Source organism: Bufo gargarizans, chromosome 6 (genome assembly GCF_014858855.1).
Source record: "Bufo gargarizans isolate SCDJY-AF-19 chromosome 6, ASM1485885v1, whole genome shotgun sequence".
Classification (NCBI taxonomy): Eukaryota; Metazoa; Chordata; class Amphibia; order Anura; family Bufonidae; genus Bufo; species Bufo gargarizans.
Genome location: NC_058085.1, coordinates 39727666 through 39747245, shown reverse-complemented (window position 1 = coordinate 39747245; position 19580 = coordinate 39727666). Strand labels below are relative to the sequence as shown.

General features: G+C 44.9%; 1 long non-coding RNA gene across 1 annotated transcript; it reads left to right on the top strand.

Annotated features, from left to right (window-relative positions):
* Positions 1-1363: 1363 nt before the first annotated feature.
* LOC122939881 lies at positions 1364-3978 on the top strand. The gene is made up of 3 exons (XR_006390201.1): positions 1364-1477; positions 3667-3801; positions 3931-3978. It is a non-coding gene; the product is annotated as an uncharacterized LOC122939881 (long non-coding RNA).
* Positions 3979-19580: the final 15602 nt, after the last annotated feature.

The window sequence follows — 19580 nt, the reverse complement described above, 5'->3', positions numbered from 1 at the left end:
AGGGAAACAGCAGTGGAAGGCTGTGACACAATGATGGGAAAGTAGGTGAATATGTAGGGATGAAGGAAGTGATTAAGACTTGTAATGTTGATGGTGAATTGTCTTAACTTTAGTTAGTGCAGATTATACACAAGAAGAGACGGAGCGAAGATTAAGGATTTAGTTTCTTACCTTTCAGGGAGGATGTGCGGCGTGTGCAAAGAAAAAGAAGAAGAAAACAACTTTTCTATGTGATTTTAATAATTGTTTGTACATAATATGGGATACCCCGTATCTCATGATTAAAGGGGCCGTCCAGTTGTTAATATTGAGGACCTATAGCTGTTTGCAGAGGAGGCGGCGCCCCCTGCGGGCAGCGCTGTTCGTTACACTGCACTGGCTCTCTGAAGTGCAGTGTAATACAAATACGGCATAGCCCTAAAAACCCTCCTACTATTGGCTGTAAAATGTAACAGAGCTGTCGCCAAATGAGTGAATGTAACCCTGGCTGCTAAACAGCATCTCAATATATGATATCAGACAATATGTCCAACAAATCACCAGTCCACCAGCAATATGTGCAATGTAGAGCAGCATAGCCCTCATACTGCGCTCTACTGAGCATGGCAAATAACACCGACATAAGGGCTAGCTAAACCTGGTCATGTGATTTCCATGACACCTCCCACACATGATCACATCATCACGACAGGTCCTTTATTCCCTCAGGCCTCACATGCTGGAGCCTGACTCCTCCCACACACGATCACATGGTCATGACATCATCACAGGTCCTATATTTGCTGCAGCTTCACAGCCTACTGCCTGACTCCTCCCACACACGATCACATGGTCATGACATCACCACAGGTCCTTTATTCCCTCAAGCTTCACATGCTGGAGCCTGACTCCTCCCACACACGATCACATGGTCATGACACTATCACAGGTCCTATATTTGCTGCAGCTTCATATAGCCTACAGCCTGACCCCTCCCACATATGATCACATGGTCATGACATCACCACAGGTCCTGTATTTCCTTCAACTTCTCAGCCTACAGACTGACTCCTCCCACACATGGTCACATGGTCATGACATCACCACAGGTCCTTTATTCCCTTAAGCTTCACATGCTGGAGCCTGACTCCTCCCACACACAATATCATGGTCATGACATCATCACAGGTCCAGTATTTCCTGCAGCCTGACCCCGCCCACACATGATCACATGTTCATGACATCATCACAGGTCCTGTATTTCCTGCAGCTTCTCAGCCTGACCCCTCCCACACATGATCACATGGTCATGACATCATCACAGGTCCTGTATTTCCTGCCGCTTCTCAGCCTACAGCCTGACTCCTCCCACACATGATCACGTGTTGATGACATCACCACAGGTCCTTTAATCCCTCCAGCTTCAGATGCTGGAAGAAATGAAAACACAGAGCATTCCGCAGTGATGGATTTTTAGAAGAGGACACGCCCCGCCCAGGTAAGGATGCAGGTTGCATTTAGGAAACGCAGCATCTCATTTTCTGGTAGAAGTCAATGGGAAACTAGGTTTCTCAGATAGACCTGGCACTATCAAAATTGTGGTGAAAGAACCTGATTGGCGGCACATGAAACAAGTCCTGCAGCTTACTGTAAGCTTACTATACGTGGTATAGAGCCGAGTAGCCTCCTATTTGAGGATAGGCCTCATGCACACGACCGTTGTTCGGGACCATATCTGATCCGCGTTTTTTGTGGCTCGGGTGCGGACCCGTTCACTTCAATAGGGCCACAAAAGATGGAGACAGCACTCCGTTGCTCCGTTCCATGGCCCCGTAAAAAAAAATATAGCATGTCCTATTCTTGTCCATTTTGCGGACAAGAATAGGCATTTCTACAATGGGCCGCCCGTTCCGTTCTGCAAATTGCGGAAGGCACACGGGTGGCTTCCGTTTTTTGCGGTCCTGTGCATGAGGCCTTAATTAGAAAGCTGAAAAAACAGGAACATTCACAGCAGACAAAAAAAAAAAAAAAAAAGGGCACACTAAACGCATGATGATGGATTTGGTAACTGACCGCATGCGTTTCCTAACCGTATCATGACCGCTCCATGTGACCAGACCCTAACACTCCACATCCGGAAAAGATCTGCAGCTCTACCCGCTGATAATCAGCAGATTCCAGAGAACTCAGTCAGGCTCTTCTCTGCTGGAGGCCTCTGCCGCAGATGAGAAACCTGAATAACAGAAGAAGATGAGTAATTTGATAGGAATAATGCCGCCTCTTAGTGTTCCCAGTAGGAATAATACCGTCTTATTAATGCTCAGCCACGTGCATGCGCAGGGACACTGTCTCCTCACAGGACCTGCACTACCAGCATGGTGGCATCATCCACAGGTCCTGCTGCCTGAAGTGAAGAGCAAGTGGTTCTGCGCATGTAAGTGGGTGAGGTATTCCTTAGTTGTTTTTTTTAATACCTAAGAGCCCACAGTGTACCCCTTTTTTAATGGCTGTTAGAAGGATGCAGTCCTGTCTAAATGGCCCTCTGTGGTCACCCGCCGGCCTGCACTATGACCTGACTCTGTGTGACATTAGGAGGACAGTGCAGCATGTGAAGAGGAGGCAAGTAGAGCTGTGGAGTGTTGGCAGCGCCCCTATAGGAAAGGTAAGATGGCAGAAGACTGGTGGCACTGGGAGGAGCCGACGGCACAGAGGACTGGTAGCACTTGGAGGAGCCAACGTAACAAAGGACTAATGGCACTGAAGGGAGCTGATGGCACAGAGGACTGATGGCACTGGGGGGAGCTGATGGCTCAGAGGACTGATGGCACTGGGGGGGAGCTGATGGCACAGAGGACTGATGGCACTGGGGGGAGCTGATGGCACAGAGGACTGATGGCACTGGGGGGAGCTGATGGCACAGAGGACTGATGGCACTGGGGGGAGCCGATGGCACTGGGGGGAGCTGATGGCACAGAGGACTGATGGCACTGGGAGGAGCTGATGGCACTGGGGGGAGCTGATGGCACAGAGAACTGATGGCACTGGGGGGAGCTGATGGCACAGAGGACTGATGGCACTGGGGGGGAGCTGATGGCACAGAGGACTGATGGCACTGGGGGGAGCTGATGGCACAGAGGACTGATGGCACTGGGGGGAGCTGATGGCACAGAGGACTGATGGCACTGGGGGGAGCTGATGGCACAGAGGACTGATGCACTGGGAGGAGCTGATGGCACAGAGGACTGATGCACTGGGGGGAGCTGATGGCGCTGAGGACTGATTGCACTGGGGTCTGATTAGTTTTTATAAAGGAAAACATTCTTTTAATTAGTTTTTTTTCTTATTAAAGTACTCGATTAATCATTGGATTCATGGATAGAATACTTGATTACTAAAATAATCGATAGCTGCAGCCCTATCCAGCACTGAGGCTCCTGTGGTCTCCTTTCATTCGCTGTAGGAAGGTATGACATACCATAAAATTGCTTTGACCTCACTAATAGAGTAACAGCCTTGACTAAGCTATTCAACTCTGCTTCCAATTTATATAAAAAGAGAGAACACAACATCTACACTTTATTATCTTCTCCGATGTCTCCTAACATCTCCAGTTATTGTATTTTACATGGGATTTTGTAGGATTTTCCATCGTCTCATCTTCTTTCCATTCGGGTTCGTACAATATAGGATCCTCTCAGTGGATATCTTCTATATAAGATCCTTCTCCTGATTGACCCGTCAAGGATGGAGAGGAACAGGGACAAGATGGCGGAGAGGATAATAAATCTCACCCTAGAGATCCTCTTCCGGCTTACTGGAGAGGTGAGAGATTCTGATGATGACACATTACATCATCTTATCTATGTTACTAAAAGATGGACATGACTGGAGAGGTGAGGGACTCTAGAGATGTATGGAGTGATATTTATTACTGTGTTTCTCCATAACCAGGACTACACAGTAGTGAAGAAGACCTCTAGTGAGCGCTGTGAGGACCCTGTGTCTGAAGGATGGGGAAGAACCCTGAGCCCAATCATGGAGCCTCTACCTTACCCCCTGATACATGAGGAAATCAATAGAGAGAAGATCCTAGAACTCACCAACAAGATGATTGAGCTGCTGACTGGAGAGGTGACACTGCTGGGAATGCTGGGGCATTATACAGGAACGCTATGAAGGGATCTGGGTGATGACCGTATCATTGTGTTGTCAGGTTCCTATAAGGTGTCAGGATGTCACCGTCTATTTCTCCATGGAGGAGTGGGAGTATTTAGAAGGACACAAAGATCTGTACAAGGATGTCATGATGGAGGATCGCCGGCCCCTCACATCACCAGGTAATAGTTCAAAGGATAATCCCAGCAGGCATGCTTTTTTCCAGTCTATAGTATGCTTTATTTCATAATCAAAATTACAGGACGCGTTTCGGCCCGTCCAGCCTTCCTGAACTGCATGATGCTAAATGACACCATGTAACATTTTATAGACACAAATTAAAATCAACTGGTCATGACATCATTCATTAATTAAGCAAACAGGAAATGACATAGGCGTATAATCAAAGTGATCTGTGATATGGGGATGGCCCTTTCCCGTGCAGTGTAACAGGAGGATCGTGAGCTGTCTGATTCGATTCTGATCACCAGGTAATAGACATGCAAGGAACGAATTCAGTCACTGGATGTGTTTCCTACAGATAAGGAAGAAAGAACAACTCGGGAGAGATGTCCCAGTCCTCTTCTTCCACAGGATGGTTCAGAAGAACATCACAATGTCCCACAGGATGATCAGGTAGATGGAGATAAGATCTCATGAAATGTTCCCTATGATCTGTAGAAGGCTGTAATACTATATACAGTGGTAAGCAGGGTGTTCTAGTGGTGATAGATATTCAGTTCTCATCTCTCATGTGTTCTCTCCTGTCCTTATACTATATACAGTGATAAGAAGGCTGTTATAGTGGGGATAGATAATCAGTTCTCACCTCTCCTGTCCGTATACTATATACATTGATAAGCAGGGTGTTCTAGTGGTGATAGATAATCAGTTCTAATCTCTCCTGTGTTCTCTCCTGTCCTTATACTATATATAGTGATAAGAAGGTTGTTATAGTGATGATAGATTATCAGTTCTCACGTCTCCTGTCCGTATACTATATACATTGATAAGCAGGGTGTTCTAGTGGTGATAGATAATCAGTTCTAATCTCTCCTGTGTTCTCTCCTGTCCTTATACTAAATATATAGGGATAAGAAGGTTGTTATAGTGATGATAGATTATCAGTTCTCACCCCTCCTGTGTTCTTTCCTGTCCTTATATTATTAGCAGAGATACGCAGGGTGTTCTAGTGGTGATAGATAATCAGTTCTAATCTCTCCTGTCCATATACTAAATATATAGGGATAATATGTTTTTTTTTTATAGTGATGATAGATTATCAGTTCTCACCTCTCCTGTGTTTTTTTCCTGTCCTTATATTATAAGCAGAGATACGCAGGGTGTTCTAGTGGTGATAGATAATCAGTTCTCATCTCTCCTATCTGTATACTATATACTTTGATAAGCAGGGTCTTCTAGTGGTGATAGATAATCAGGACTCACCTCTCCTGTCTTCTCTCCTGTCCTTATACTATATACAGTGATAATCAGGGTGATCTAGTGGTGATAGATAATCAGTTCTCACCTCTCCTGTGTTCTCTCCTGTCCTTATACTATAAGCAGAGATAAGCAGGGTCTTCTAGTGGTGATAGATAATCGGTTCTCACCTCTCCTGTGTTCTCCTAGCAACGGAAACAGGTGCACAAACAATGTTATATACACGCACTATTTAATCCCTTAATGGGTAATTTTCCTTTTTTTTTTTCATTTTTGTTCTTTCCAAGGCTATAACTCTTTCACATAGTGGTATGAAGGCTTGTTTTTTGTGGGACAAGTTGTACTTTCCAATGGCCATTTACGGTTGCATACAGTGTAATGGGAAGCGGATTTTATTTTTAAAGTGTTTCCTATGCTGTAAAACTGACCTGTTATTATAATTCTCCTGGTCAGTACAAGTACGACGATACCATGTGTGTTTTAATGTTGAAAAAAATCTTTGGAAAAACTATTTTTTTGTCTTTGCATCATATTCTTACCCCCATAACTTTGTTATTTTTATATCTGCAGAGCTTAATCGGCCATTTTGACTTTTTTTTTCCATTTCGCTGTTTGTCATATGGGATAAATATTGTAATATTTTTATAGTCCAGGCATTTTTGCATGCAGGGATACCTATGATGTTTTTTTATTTGAATATATATTACCGTATATTTTTGAATCCTTTTTCCCCCAGTTCTCCCAGTTTTTATGCTCCCAGATTCTGTGGTCACATTTGACCACAGCGTCTGGAGGTTTAAAAGTCCACGATTGGTGTTACCACCAGTCGCGTACATTAGCTCCGAGTGCCTGCTTTTTATACCAGTGGATAGTGGCGCCATATTTAAAGTCCCGTCTGCTGACGTATATATACGTAAGGCGGTCAGGAATGGGTTAATGTTACGGATGCAACTACATTATACAGGAGAAAGCAGAAACCAAAAAACAAAAAAATTTATTAGTGGCAATTTTGGAGGAGCTGCTCAACCCCAGACACAGTAGCGTGTCCTCAATTAGGGGGAGCAACCCGACCGCATGTGGACCGCGGTAATCGACTAACCCCAGCAAAATAAGCATACAATGGAGGACATTGGCGCGGTCCACATGCACCACAAGAGCAAACTACACAGAATGTAGCAATCATATGAAACACAGAGAAAGAATGCACCAAACAGATATAACACTGACTATACTGGCAAGACACAAATGAAGGTATTAAAAGCTGAGACTTTCGCCAATATATACCAGTGATGGATATATCGGAGCCCATCATGCACCACGTCACGGCTCTCAGCATGGCAAGGGGTCCTAACCGCTGCTCTAACTATGGTGTGAACACGGTCTGGGGGTGATATAGTTCAGCTCGCAGCAAAGCTTCCCACAAACGCCCAGCATGAATGCTGCGGTTGTGCGATGTGAATGAAGCCAGGCTGCAAGCCACACCCACACCAGACCATGTGATGGAGGTTACCAGGTGCAAAGGAGTGTTTAAATGCCAGGTAAAGGCAGACACACTCGAATCTAGCAAAGCAGAAACCAAAAAAATGTATTAGTGGCAATTTTGGAGGAGCTGCTCAACCCCTGACACAGTGGCGTGTCCTCAATTAGGGGGAGCAACCCGACCGCATGTGGACCGCTCAGCTTTTAATACCTTCATTTGTGTCTTGCCAGTATAGTCAGTGTTATATCTGTTTGGTGCATTCTTTCTCTGTGTTTCATATGATTGCTACATTCTGTGTAGTTTGCTCTTGTGGTGCATGTGGACCGCGTCGACGTCCCCCATTGTATGCATATTTTGCTGGGGTTAGTCGATTACCGCGGTCCACATGCGGTCGGGTTGCTCCCCCTAATTGAGGACACGCCACTGTGTCAGGGGTTGAGCAGCTCCTCTAAAATTGCCACTAATAAATTTTTTTGGTTTCTGCTTTGCTAGATTCGAGTGTGTCTGCCTTTACCTGGCATTTAAACACTCCTTTGCACCTGGTAACCTCCATCACATGGTCTGGTGTGGGTGTGGCTTGCAGCCTGGCTTCATTCACATCGCACAACCGCAGCATTCATGCTGGGCGTTTGTGGGAAGCTTTGCTGCGAGCTGAACTATATCACCCCCAGACCGTGTTCACACCATAGTTAGAGCAGCGGTTAGGACCCCTTGCCATGCTGAGAGCCGTGACGTGGTGCATGATGGGCTCCGATATATCCATCACTGGTATATATTGGCGAAAGTCTCAGCTTTTAATACCTTCATTTGTGTCTTGCCAGTATAGTCAGTGTTATATCTGTTTGGTGCATTCTTTCTCTGTGTTTTACATTATACAGGAGACCTGTAGATAATTGGGTCAGATAAGTCCTGTTCTATGGTCATTTCTGCCATCTCTTTTCAGGTCATATAAAACCTTCCACACGACTTCTCCAACCGTCTGGTGACTTCTACAATATTTCTTTCACAGCTTGTGAATCCGGGTGAAGATCTGAACAATATTAATCCTACAGAGACATATGTGAGGGGCGATGAGCAGAGTATAGAGGACATTCCTACAGATAACCGCCCAGGTGAGTAGTGACCACTAAGTAAAGCAGAGATTCTCACAGATTCTACTCCTTCACTGCTACAATTTTATATTAAAGTTCTAGGTTCTGTCTTCTGTCATTTTTTTCAGTGTTATATTCACCGATTCAGCTAAAATTCTAATGAAATATGGATGAAAATGTTATAGGTGATCGGTCATATGGCCTAGATTAGTGGCGTACATAGAGAAGTAAGGGCCACATAGCAAGGAACAAACCAGGCCTCCCCAAACAGGACAGAATGGTTTCTGCCTAAAAACTTTTCAATGATCCTTGGACCATTTATTCCAGTGCCTCATTTGCTAAAAGTTGTTCCTTTAGACTAGAGCAGTGTTTCCCAACCAGTGTGCCTCCAGCTGTTGCAAAACTACAACTCCCAGCATGCCCAGACAGCCTTTGGTTGTGCAGGCATGCTGGGAGTTGTAGTTTTGCAACAGCTGGAGGCACACTGGTTGGGAAACACTGGACTAGAGGGTAGAGTCCTGACCAAGTTTTCACCTCTAGTAGAAGAGGAGATAATCCCACTAAGACTGGGCCCCATAGTAGTCCATTGGTCTGCCACTTTGGTAGTTACTCCCCTGGCCTAGACACAGCTCAGTCCCTTTCAAGTTAATGGGTCTAATTAAGGATGAGCAAACCAGTTTGGACCGAACTTTGCTATTTTTCGAACGGCAGACAAACTCGAATCCACAAAAAAAGGCACATAGCACCATTTCGGGACACATGTTGGTAGGAAAAAAGCACTACGGAGGAAGAAGAAGGGATCTCACATGTCCCTGAGAGGAAGTGGCGGTTAAGGCTTGCCCTGATTGGCTCCCAGGCTGACAGACAGAATCAGCGCTGCAGCAGGCAGGGAGGTGCCCTAGCAGAACACCATTCTGTGCTGGGCTGTGAGAGAGGCTGGTTGTGTGATGGTATCTTCCAGAATGATCTTAGGGAGTCAGGGAAAATCAGAAATCAGTCAATCAAGCTTATCGTCAGGGAGAGTGAAGGGAAAGACTAGGGATTCCAAAGAGGAATTGTTATTACTGCAGCAATCAATCTCTGTGTATTAAGTTGAAATTGAGCATCAAGCCACAGTCATCCTTTTATGTATTATGTATCACTTTCCACACGGTCACAATTTACATTTTTTACTTGGGGGGGGGGTTCCATTTAATTAAGCAGCATATATACTGTACATCATTACTGCAGCAATACCCACAGTGTGGCAGCAATCTTCTTGTGTGTATTAAGTTGAAATTGAGCGTCAAGCTACTGTCATCCGTTTCCGTGAATTCTATTTCCACACGGTTGGAATAGAATTTTTTTTGGGACTTGTTTGATTTAATTATACCAGCGTATAGGTGATCAGCATCAATACACAGGCCAGCACACCAAAGTATCTGGGAGTGATAATGAATTTAAGCCCAAATCCGTTTCCCTATTTCACACATTTTTAAAGGGAAAGTGTCATCAGAAAAAGACCTGTTGTTTAAATCACTTTTTTATGTTTAACATGTTGTTAAAGGGAACCTGTCATAGAGCTGGGGACATGGGCTGCTAGATGGCCGCTAGCACAGCTGCAATACCCAGTCCCCATAGCTCTGTGTGCTTTTATTGTGTTAAAAAACCGTTTTGATCCATATGCAAATGAACCTGACATAAGTCCTGTGTCTGGAAATGAGTCCAATTTTCTGAGCGCAGCACCGCCCCGCGTCCTCCGAATCTCCTCCTTGCTGGCTGACGTCACAGAGCTGGAGCGCCGAAATCTCGCATGCGTAGTTCGTTCCCTGTGCTGATTTCGACGCTCCAACTCTGTGACATCAGCCAGCAAGGAAGAGATTCGGAGGACGCGGGGCGGTGCTGCGCTCAGAAAATTGGACTCCTCTCTGGACACAGGACTCATATCAGGTTCATTTGCATATGGATCAAAACGTTTTTTTAACACAATAAAAGCACACAGAGCTATGGGGACTGGGTATTGCGGATGTGCTAGCGGCCATCTAGCAGCCGATGTCCCCAGCTCTATACACAAAATCCTAGTGACAGGTTCCCTTTAAAGATTTTTTGATAGTGTTCTTAAATTTTTAAATTTCCATGTATTCAATATATTTATACAAAAAAGATAAATTCCTGCATTTTTCGCATTGTCTACTATGTTTAATAATTGGCATCACTTCTTGGTCTGTACAGAGCACTTTACTGCAGTTAACGCATTCTAATCCTGCCTGTAATGATATCACCTCTGTGTGCAGATAAGACAGGATCCTCCATTCACAATAGGTGATTGTCACAGTTTGTCTATTCTTCCCTTGTACAATGACCTCTACAACGGTCACAGAGCATGCCTAGAAAGCTCTTCCATGTAAGTCCCCTCCTGACCATGGTGTCTATGGACCACGGGGCTGCCATAAAGCAATTTTCTTAAAGCTTTCTAAATGCTGTTAAGAAAAGTTTAGGCAAGATGGCCGCCCTCATAATCATGTTCAGGAAACAATAACATTTTTGGTGACACATTTCCTTTAATCATTTTTTTTAAGGGAGGGGATGTTGATTATATTCAAACTAGCAGCATATCCAAAATGTTACAAATCCAGCTCACCTTGTATAGGAACTCCGCATGCAGGGAAAGAAACAGGTTATCCAGGTAATATGAAGAAAGGAAAAATATCTGGCACTGGAATGATATTCAGTAAAAACTTCCTCTTTATTAAACGTAACATAAATCCAAATACAAACAGGACCTCGCATGAAGCGGTTGTTGACGCGTTTCGGACAGATGTCCCTAGTCGTAACATAGGTTGATGTTGAAATGGGAGATTTTATAAATCCACCAAAAATCCACTCCCCCAAAAATGGAGGCGGAAAAAGGAGGAAAATCATCTCTCCAGCATCAACCACCTGATGTGAATTGCATGCAGGTGTGGTGCCGGGAGCGCGCAGTTACCCAGCATGAAGCAAAGACAAGCCGTCCTCAAACACAAACAGACCTGCATGGTGTGAATGAAGACATAAAAGACATAAAAATAATGTGGGCATACATATAATGGCAATAAAATCCAAAATGTATTCACTAAATGGCATTTAAATACAACCTCTAATACAAAGTACAAAAGGCGAAAAGAAAACATAAGTGATGCAATCAGATCATTGATAAAAATACATCAACTCTTTTCTTTGATTTAAACCTGACGGCATTCTAGTGTTCAGTCGAAAAATCCAGTAGGCTTCTCTCAACAGAATCCTTACAAATATTGCAATAAATGACATAAATAACCCCGACACTGTTGCAATTAATGTATTTCTTGATCGGGAATGTCAGTGAATGGTCAGCATTGTGAAAAGTTTTTGTGACATTGACAAAGCTGCACGTTCTGCAAGGATGGCTTCCACACCTGGTGAAGCCATTATATTTAATCCAAGTGTCCCGTGCAGCTTTTGTGGACCGGAACAATGACCAGGAGCCCATTCAGATGAGAGCCAACACAGTGTCCAAAGATGAATTGCGCTCTAGTACCGTCCTGTTCCTCCAGATGGTTTTTCCTGGTTTTTCTGACCGCTTAGGATACTAAGTAGGATGTATCTGTTGGTCCCTTTGGTCCTGTACACATATCATTGTCTGCGTTATCTGATCCTGCATCCTCCATCTGTATCATGAGTATATCATTATTATCTTGATTTCACTATGACGGTTTACCCATGACTGTTTATTTACCCCCTGATGAACCTAAAAATAGGGGAAACGGGTCGGGGTTTTATGTTAATAAGCCTTGGAGCGTATTGATATCTTGACGCCCCTAGAGGGGCTTGTTGTATGGTGTTTTAGGCGAGACTTACACCTCCACACCATATTTTTTTTGTCTTATCATCTACATGGGCTGTTGTCTATACAGGTGATAACCTACCTGTGACACAGATTATACCCGTCGTTTTTTACGGGGTACCGGGATATTGGTTACTGAGAGGAGGGTGTACGTAGGGCAGCCAGTCCAGGTTCGAGGACAGGGAGTCTCCACCATCAGGGGACGTCCCTGGGCTGAGGATTTATAAAGGGTGAGTGCAGGGATAGGATAGACACTCCAATACTCCCCAGTACTGCCCTGTGTACACCAACCTTCACAACCACATCAATGGTTGGTTACCCTGTTCAAGCATTTATTATTTTTTGACTATCTTCTGTCTCACAATTTTTCACTGGTGAATCACGAACGTGGTGCTATTTGATGAGTATAATTTAGTAAAAGTTATGTTTTAAAAGGACAATTTTGCTGGAACACATTAGACTCTATGATCCCTCTATAATATATTTATAAATTCAGCTGGACATACTGTATATGTATTATGTTTCTCCCTGTATGGTTCTGAGTATGCAATCGCTATTTTTCACTGATTTAGTTTTGAATAACAGTTCAAATCTAGATTTATTGGATGCTATACTGATAGCCCTCTGCAGCATCCATATATACCTTATACCCTATAGCCTTGTACTCTCATGTGGCGGAGAATGTGGGCCACTTCTTGCAATTCTTGCTGTGTGGCAAAGTTCATGCCACGGTGGACACCTGGAACAGCTGTAATGGGCAGGGACAGTACATGTTTTTCACGGCCCACTGGGTCTATGTTTTTTGCACCAACGGAGCAGCAGCACCATAGCCAGGTTCTTTTCACCCTCTCCCACTATATCATGGGGCAGGCTCCCACAGAAGGCACTTATCTGCCTCCTCCTACATGGACACGATCTTGTCCCCAACAGCAGCAGGGCACAGCGTCACTAACACTACCTATCCTTCCCATCACGTGTCGGATGATGCATTGCCACACTGTGTTGGAGCTGATCGACCTGGGAGAAAGCATCCATGCCCCTGAACGCTTGCTCGAGTACATCAAGCAGCAAACATCCTGCTGTCTGTCGCCTCGCTGACTCCAACTGGACAAGTTGGTCAGTGACAATGGGCACAACATCCTGGCTGCCCTGAATCTTGGGGAAATAACGTATGCTCCCTGCATGGCCTTTAAAAATAATAATAATGCACTGGCTTGTGCAAGGCAATGTTCAGCCATTTTTTACGTGGTGAGGAACGCTCTGCTGGACTTGCAGCATCAGAATGGTATGCAGCTACACTGCTTAATCTTTGACGTCCCAACTCGCTGGAATTCAACATTGCACATGCTCAAGCGTCTGTACAAGCAGCCAGCGACGAACTGGGAACTTAAAGTGGCCCTGGAAAAAAAAACTTAAAGTGCCCTGTTTTGTAACTGGGTCCAAATTGATGGAAGGCAGGGGCAGCTATACCATATTTTGGCACATTATACCAGCCAAATACAGCAGTGCAACACAAAATACTGCCAGCAGCACAAAAAACATCCCCAAAACCTTCCACTGGCTGGCCCCCTGGGCATCGGCCCACCGGGAACTTTCTCTGTAAGATCCATGGCCTGCAAGCAGCATAAAGCAGTGAACTATTTGATCATTCATCAGACCCCCTCAGCAGGGAGCATGTGTTTTGTTTCTAGGTCGGGCAGTGGCCGCTCATGCCGTTCATGCTGCAGTTGTTCCTCATCCGCATCATATGCATTTTTGAAGAGACGGTGATGCTCATGCAACAGGTGGCCCTACTCCGAGGAGGAGGTGCTTCCACTTGAGCAGGAGGAAGAGGAGTTGGAGTTGGCGATAAAGAGGATCATGATGATGAAGGTGACCTTTAGAAGGCCAGAGGTGGTTATATACCAACTTTCAGGGCAATTTGGATCCGAACCAAACTTTGAAAAATTGGGTGAAACAGACCCGAAATGAATCTAGATTGGTTCGCTGATCTCTAGGTCTGAGCTACAATGGCAAGTACAGCCGCTATTCAATAGACTGCGCTGTGCTTGGTAAGCTGTGAGGAGGCTTCGGCATGCATTAAAGTTCCTGTGAGCCCTGAGTCTCTCAGATGGCTGATTGGTGGGGGTGCAGGGAGTTGGACCCCCACTGATCTCATATTGATGACCTATGCTGAGGGAAATCTTGGAGAACCCCTTTAATGATTTGCAAATGATAAAAAATGGAGACAAAATATTCAAAGCCTTGCTTTATTCAGTATTGAGTAAGAGAGCCACGTGCATAAATACATTCACTTACACGCCTTGGCATGCTACCAATTAGGTTACTAATGAATGTCTGAGGAATGTTCTGCCATGCTGAATGAAGTAATTGCTGACCAATGGGATACAAGTTCAGAGACACTGCAGGCCATGGTAGCATATTTAGGCCATACTGGCTGCTCACAGTAGCATGAGTACCATGCGGCCTTGTGCTGTCCTATTGAAATATGGCTCCTTGGACATTTTGGAGGAGTGACTGTACCACTGGGTCCACAACCAAATTAGTGTAATGCCAAGCTGTAAGTGTACCCGAAATGACTACTGGCTACTGTACATTATGCCACCCCACACCATAATCCCAGGAGTAGGACCGGTGTGCCAATCCCTTGTGAAAGCTTTTTCATGGTGTTGCCCATGTGGTCTTCAGCTGTCATTGTATCTGAGACTAGAGATGAATTAAGTTTTGAAAAATTCCATTCGGCAGCTCCACAAGAAATTTCAATTCATTTCGAACTACTTCATCATCAATCGCTTTCCATTGTATAGAGCTCCTCAGGGGTTAAGTGGAGAGGCCGTCTGCTCCCGTCTTGATTGAGGAAAACCCACCAGGGGACCTGCAGCGAGCATGACGATGTCAACACGTGATGTCATGCTGGGTGCGTGCAGTGGCGTCATCAGTGATACGCGCCCGCCACAGGTTCTTTGGTGGGTTTTCTTTCTTTAATCAAGATATGAGCGGATGGCCTCTCTGCAATCAACTAGATGAGGTGAGTATATATTATTTTTTTTCACTTTCAGCCACTATTTTAGGAAAAATTGATTAGTTACCACAAAGCGCAATGAAATTCGGCTTTGTGGCGAATCAAATTTTTCCTCAAATTCGGATCGAAGTCTACGTCGGATATCTTGATTTCCTTAACAGTATCCGAGACAAAATCAGGACACATTGCTGAAAGGAAAAGACCAGTACTGCAGTCTCAATTGCTGTCTTGTTGTGCACCATGATAGCTTTTGAACCCTGACCTGTAATGTCAATGTCATGCAAATGCCTTCTAATTAAGGATGAGCTAAATTAGTTCGGACCGAACCAGGTTTGATCCGAACTTTGCTATTTTCGGACGGCAAACAAACCTGAATCTCTACGGGTTTGTGCAGCACGCAGCGTGATTTCTTTGCATATGTCGGCGGGAAAAAGCACTAGGGAGGAAGAAGAAGGGGTCTCACATGACCCTGACAGGAAGTGGGGGGAGGGCTTGCCCTGATTGGCTCCCGGGCTGACAGAGCTTATTGTCAGGAAGAGTTAAGGGAAAGGCTAGGATTCCAAAGAAGAAATGTGTAGAATAGGGACAAGCAAGGCAGCTTATAGACAGGCAGAGAGAAGAACGGAGCTGTGGATGGCTGTGCCAGCCATCAGAAGTGCAAGGGCTGCCGTGCAGACCTCAAAAGCAGCTACCTTCAAGCAAATACTTTAATTTATTCCCCCTCCCCATTTTCACAGAAATCCAAGGTGTGGCAGCAATGGAGGCTACCTGTGTATTAAGGTGAAATTGAGTGTCAAGCCTCAATCATCCATTTCCATATATTTCGTTTCCACAGAATTTTTTTGGGTGTTGCATTTTATTAAAGGGAGTCTGTCACTAAAATATCACAGTCTGCTCCGCTTACATAATGCTGAAGCAAAATAAACATGATTTAAATGGTACCTTTGTTCTTTTCTTCTGTTGTTTAACAGCAAAAACAGGATTTTATTGATATGGAAATGAGGGCTCGCAGGTGCCCAGGGGCAGAGTTTGGCCAGTAGGTGCCCAAGCTGCTCTGCCTTCTGCGTGCATAACTCCTCCCTAACGCCTTGTCTGGCCTGCCCTGTAATCCCTGAAGATGCTGTGTTTGCGCAGTTCACCGCCAGGCCCGGGAATGCACACTGTTTTGGCCACTGTTGGCATCGGCCTTGCTCCCAGCAGTATGCATGCGCCAGCTAACGGCATTCTGCTAGGAATACCTGGCGGTGAACTGCGTGCGGGATCTTTGCCACTCAACAGCATGACGCAGGGATAACAGCGCAGGCCAAACGAGGAGTTAGGGAGGAGTTATGCACACAAAAGCCAGAGCAGCCTGGGCACTTGCTGGCAGAACTGTGCCCCTGGGTACTTGCAATCCCTCAATTGCATATCAATAAAACCAAGTTTTTGCTGTATATGAAGAAAAGAACAAAGGTCCATTTTAAATAATGTTTATTTGTGCTACAGCATTATGTAAGCAGTGACATTTTGGTGATAGACTCCCTTTAAGCAGTATATATAAGATAAGATAATCCTTTTAATAGTCCCACCATGGGGATATTCACAGTTTTACAGCAGCAAAGAGAATACAACAACTCCAAAATGAAGGCATTACAGTGACTGATTACAGATAAATGTAAAAAATTAGGGATATAGATATCGCAATTCATAGAATTCAGTCTCTGGGTGGAATGATATCCACAGGAACCCGTAGGCAATGAGTGCAGTCTATCTCCGCCTGGCTCTGTGTTGGTTGTACAGCCTAACAGCAGCAGGGAGGAATGACTTCCGATAGAGCTCCTTATCATACTTGGGGTGAAGCAGTCGATCACTGACTGTACTGCCTAATGCTATCACCGTCTCAAGCATGGGATGGGAGTTATTCTCCAGCATGCAGATCAGCTTGGATAGTATCCTTATCTCACCTACCAACTGCACTGATTCTAGGAGGGCTCTCCAGGACGGAGCTGGCCTTTCTAATCAGTTTGTCAAGTCTCTTCCTCTCCCTGCTTGAAATGCTGCTACCCCAGCAGGCCACTCTGAAGAAGATGCTCACAGCCTCCTAAGCAGGTAAAACCTGCTGTGGCCCTTTCTGGATAGTGCATTTTATTATTGAAGAGTACACCCAGGTACTTATAAGTGTTGACTATCTCAGTGTCCATACCCTGGATGTGCACGGGTTTATTAGGATGTCTGTGCTTGCGGAAGTCCACAACCATCTCCTTAGTCTTTCTGACATTGATCCTAAGGTGGTTATGCTGGCACCAATCCACAAATTTCCGGGTCAGTTCTCTGTATTCCATGTCATCTTCGTCTGTGATGAAGCCTACTATTGCTGAGTCGGAGAACTCGGCAAATCAGAGAACTTCTGTAAGAAGCAGCTAGATGAGTTGTACCTGAAGTTCAGTGTGAAGAGGAAATGAGCAAGAACTGTAGCCTGAGGTGCCACTGTACTACAGATCACCATTTATGACGCACAGTTCCGAGCTCTCACATACTGAGGTCAGTTTGTCAGGTAGTCTAGGATCCAATTGGAGAGGTGTTGGTCCACTCCCGCAAGATCCAGCTTGTCTCTTAGTAGCGCTGGCTCTATGGTGTTAAAAGCACTGGAGAAATCAAAGAACACTATTCTCACAATGTTCTGTCCAGTGGGAGGGCCTCCTAGCTAGCCATCAATGTCTCCTCTATGTTCACTATGTCTTTACCTTCCCTTGTATTTATGTTTGGTGTGGGTTATGTGCGGGGTCTGTTGTATGTCTAGTTGTTGTTACATGTCTGGCATGTGGTGTCTGTCTTTCAGCATGTTTGCTAGACATTCTCCCCTGTGAGTCGCATTACCTCCGGAAGGGGGTGTCTGGGGTTCCCCGGAGGGGAAACCACAAGTCAGTGTGCAGCTCTACCGGGGGCCGCCATTCATCCTGTCCGCATGGGGGGTCTAGGCAGTGACATGTGTGCTGAATACCTGTGTGTGTTGTTTGTACTGTGTCCTGTGAGGTGTACGGGTTCTAGTACTGTTGCATGGGGTCCAGTCATCGTTGTTGCAGTTGCAGGTAAGTGCGTGTTGTTCTTGGCTCTTACCTGCCGATCCAGTGGCTGTTCACTGCCTTTCCCTTCCTTGCATCTAGGCCGGTTGAGACTCCTGTTCATCCGTTTCTTGGAAGAACAGGTCGTCTCTCCCCTGCCCCTATTCCAGGGATTATCAGGATGACTCGGGGTCCGAGATTCTTGGGTATGAGCTGTCCTACCATCCAGGTCCGCTCATACGGTTAGGAGTCAGGGTGAGGATTAGGGAAGCATAGGAGGTGACCTGCTCCCTTTTAACTGTTTCCAGGCCTAGTGGCATATTATGCCAACTCATACTGTCACGATGGGGAGTGAGGGAAACTCCCCACTGTACAATGTGAGTTTGCGGGATATGCCACTAGGCCTGGAAGCAGGAAAAAGGTAGCAGGTCACCTCCTATGCTTCCTTAAACCTCGCCCTTACTCCTAACCATATGAAGGGAGATAACTATTGTGTGGGGCACTAAGGGGACATTCATCATCTCATGTCCAGCGCTAGGAAATGTTTTATTTATATATATTTTTTTTAATGACTGATTGGGTGGGTGTTGCAGGGAAGTTGCTCAAGGTGGGGGCCCAACCATTTCTAGTTATGCCCCTCTGTATACTATTAGATTGTGATCTGTTTGGCCACTGCTGTTTTAGGCTACTTTCACACTAGCGTTTTAGTTTTTCGGTATTGAGATCCGCCGTAGGGGTTCAATACCGGCAAAAAAACTTCAGTTTTTCCCCATCCGTTGTCAATGGGGACAAAACTGAACGGAAAGCTCCAAAATGCATTCCATTCTGTTTAGTTGCATTCCCATACCGGAGAGCAAACTGCAACATGTTGTAGTTCGCTTTCTGTCCTGGGATGCAGAGCAAGACGGATCCAGCATGACCTCTAATGCAAGTCAATGACTTTCAATGGAGTTCATGACGGATCCCTCTTGGCAATGTTAAAGATGATACAACCGGATTCGGATGCAGGCGGTTGTATTATCAGTACGGAAGCGTTTTTGCTGAACCCTGCCAGATCTAGTAAAAATGCTAGTGTTAAAGTAGCCTTAATCAATTGATACTTGAATTTTGCACCATGTCTTGTACTTTCTGTGGATTTTTTTATATGGGAAAAGTTATAAAATTTCAATACAATTTTATAGTATGTTGTTTATCAATAATAAAATGTGTTTTATTCTTGGCAGTTGACTGTACCAGGAACTTAGAGAAACATCTAATATCTTCAGATTTTGAAGCAGATGATCATGATATCATACAAGATACATTTGAAGAGCAGGCCAATATCAAAGATATATCTTCATTTAATCCCAGCAACAATGCATTATTTGTTCCTTTTAAACAGGTCCGATCTTCTGATTCATCACAGACTGTAACACAGAATAAAAGTCACAAAAAGGGTGTTAAACATCAAATGGCTTACGTAAGAGGGAAGCCATTTTCATGTTTAGAATGTAGAAAATGTTTTAACCTGATATCAGATCTTGTTACACAT